The sequence below is a fragment of the Cherax quadricarinatus genome, unplaced genomic scaffold, assembly GCF_038502225.1.
Source record: "Cherax quadricarinatus isolate ZL_2023a unplaced genomic scaffold, ASM3850222v1 Contig233, whole genome shotgun sequence".
Taxonomy (NCBI): domain Eukaryota; kingdom Metazoa; phylum Arthropoda; class Malacostraca; order Decapoda; family Parastacidae; genus Cherax; species Cherax quadricarinatus.
Genome location: NW_027195259.1, coordinates 237,501 through 240,014, shown reverse-complemented (window position 1 = coordinate 240,014; position 2,514 = coordinate 237,501). Strand labels below are relative to the sequence as shown.

General features: G+C 45.0%; 1 long non-coding RNA gene across 1 annotated transcript; it reads right to left on the bottom strand.

Annotated features, from left to right (window-relative positions):
* Positions 1-261: 261 nt before the first annotated feature.
* Positions 262-942, bottom strand: LOC138851275 (uncharacterized). The gene is made up of 2 exons (XR_011391110.1): positions 740-942; positions 262-590 (listed from the first exon to the last, which is right to left on the bottom strand). It is a non-coding gene; the product is annotated as an uncharacterized lncRNA (long non-coding RNA).
* Between the last annotated feature and the right edge of the window lie 1,572 nt (positions 943-2,514).

The following is a 2,514-nucleotide window of genomic DNA, read 5'->3' as shown; positions in this document are numbered from 1 at the left end:
GCTGTACATTTTTTCTTTGCTACTGTACTGCATTTCTGTACTGCACTCTACCGTTCTTTTGTTTTAATTTTCTGTACTGGTCGTCTCTGTTACTGTACTCATTCTTCTGTGTTACTGTACTGGTCTTCTCTGTTACTGTACTGGTCTTCTCTGTTACTGAACTATATTTGTTCTTCTGTGTGTCTGTACTGGTCTTCTGTGCTACCAGTGTCAGGGGAACGCCTTCCTATTGAACAAAAGAAAGGAAAAATAACAAATGAATAACTTGATGGATAATAATTATATTTTTCTAAGAATTTTAATTAAAAATAAATAAAATAAATATTGGCCGCTGTGGTTCCAGTAGGATGTTGGGACATGAGAATCTTATGCCCAGGATGGTCTTCTGATGATGTTTTAGAAGAAATGGTGTTGGTTATCCTGGGTGGCGGTGTTCGTCCCATGTTCTGAAAATCTTGTCACTACTTGGTTGTATCACCACAATTCAGATTTTAGAGGTGAGGAGTCGTAATGTCCCACTACATCCTGTAGACAGGGATCTTGCTCCAATTAACTAGCGTCTACCCTGGTTGACCAGGTCAGCAGCAGAGCTGATAATAAAGAAACCACTGGTTATATAAGTGTTAAATAAGTATGACAATGAAGAAAGACAAAGGCTGGTATTCTACTTCAATGTCATGACTTGTAACCAGGTAAATTAGTATCAATGAACAGAAATACTCCTTGTAGATCACCGTACCTGATCATGAGAAGAGTGGAGGTGAAGTTATTCTTCAAACTTCAACCCACACCAGGTAAGGTTAATACTACCAGGAATAGAAATTAAAGCAACTCAGACGCTAGGAACTGAAGTTTAGCCTCTGCCCACTAGATGGAAGAGTGGGCGGTAACACGCTAGTGGTTCCTGGGTGTCTGAACAACCATACCTCCCACTTTTTTAATTTTTTTTTCCTCAAAATATCCCCTTTCCTAAACTTATAGTCGGAAGCAGTATGTTAAGTTACAGAGGGAAAAGTACTATGTACACCACATGTACTACCACCCACACCCAAGGTGTGGGTGGTAGTAACACCTACCCATGGTGTGGGTGGTAGTAACACCATACCCAAGATGTGGGTGGTAGTAGCACCATACCCAAGGTGTGGATGGTAGTAACACCATACCCATGATGTGGGTGGTAGTAACACCATACCCATGGTGTGGGTGGTAGTAACACCATACCCATTGTGTGGGTGGTAGTAACACCGTACCCATGGTGTGGGTGGTAGCAACACCATACCCATGGTGTGGGTGGTAGTAACACCGTACCCATGGTGTGGGTGGTAGTAACGCCATACCCATGGTGTGGGTGGTAGTAACACCATACCCAAGGTGTGGGTGGTAGTAACATTATACCCAAGGTGTGGGTGGTAGTAACGCCATACCCAAGGTGTGGGTGGTAGTAACACCATACCCATGGAGTGGGTGGTAGTAACACCATACCCAAGGTGTGGGTGGTAGTAACACCATACCCAAGGTGTGGGTGGTAATAACACCATACCCATGATGTGGGTGGTAGTAACACCATACCCATGGTGTGGGTGGTAGTAACACCATACCCATGGTGTGGGTGGTACTAACACCATACTCATGCTGTGGGAGGTACTAACATCACACCCATGGTGTGGATTATATCACCATACCCATTGTGTGGGTGGTAACACCATACCCATGTTGAGGGTGGTAGTAACAGCATATCCATGGTGTGGGTGGTTGTAACACCGTTCCCATGGTGTGGGTGGTAGTAGCACCGTACCCATGGTGTCGGTTGTAGTAACACTATACCCAGGGTGTGTTTGGTAGTAACACCATACCCATTGTCTGGGTGGTAGTAACACCATACCCATTGTCTGGGTGGTAGTAACACCATACCCATTGTCTGGGTGGTAGTAACACCATACCCATTGTCTGGGTGGTAGTAACACCATACCCATTGTCTGGGTGGTAGTAACACCATACCCATGGTGTGGGTGGTAGTAACACCATACCCATGGTGTGGGTGGTAGTAACACCATACCCATTGTCTGGGTGGTAGTAACACCATACCCATGGTGTGGGTGGTAGTAACACCATACCCATGGTGTGGGTGGTAGTAACACCATACCCATGGTGTGGGTGGTAGTAACACCATACCCATTGTCTGGGTGGTAGTAACACCATACCATGGTGTGGGTGGTAGTAACACCATACCCATGGTGTGGGTGGTAGTAACACCATACCATGGTGTGGGTTTTAGTAACACCATAACGACATATAAAATACTGACAGGAATTAACGAGGTGGACAGAGACAGAATGATCCAGAGATGGGACACAGCAACAAGGGGACACAGTTGAAAGTTGAAGACACAGATGAATCACAGGGATGTTAGGAAGTATTTCTTCAGTCACAGAGTAGTCAGGAAGTGGGATAGTTTGGGAAGTGATGTAGTGGAGGCAGGATCCATACATAGCTTTAAGCAGAGGTATGATAAAG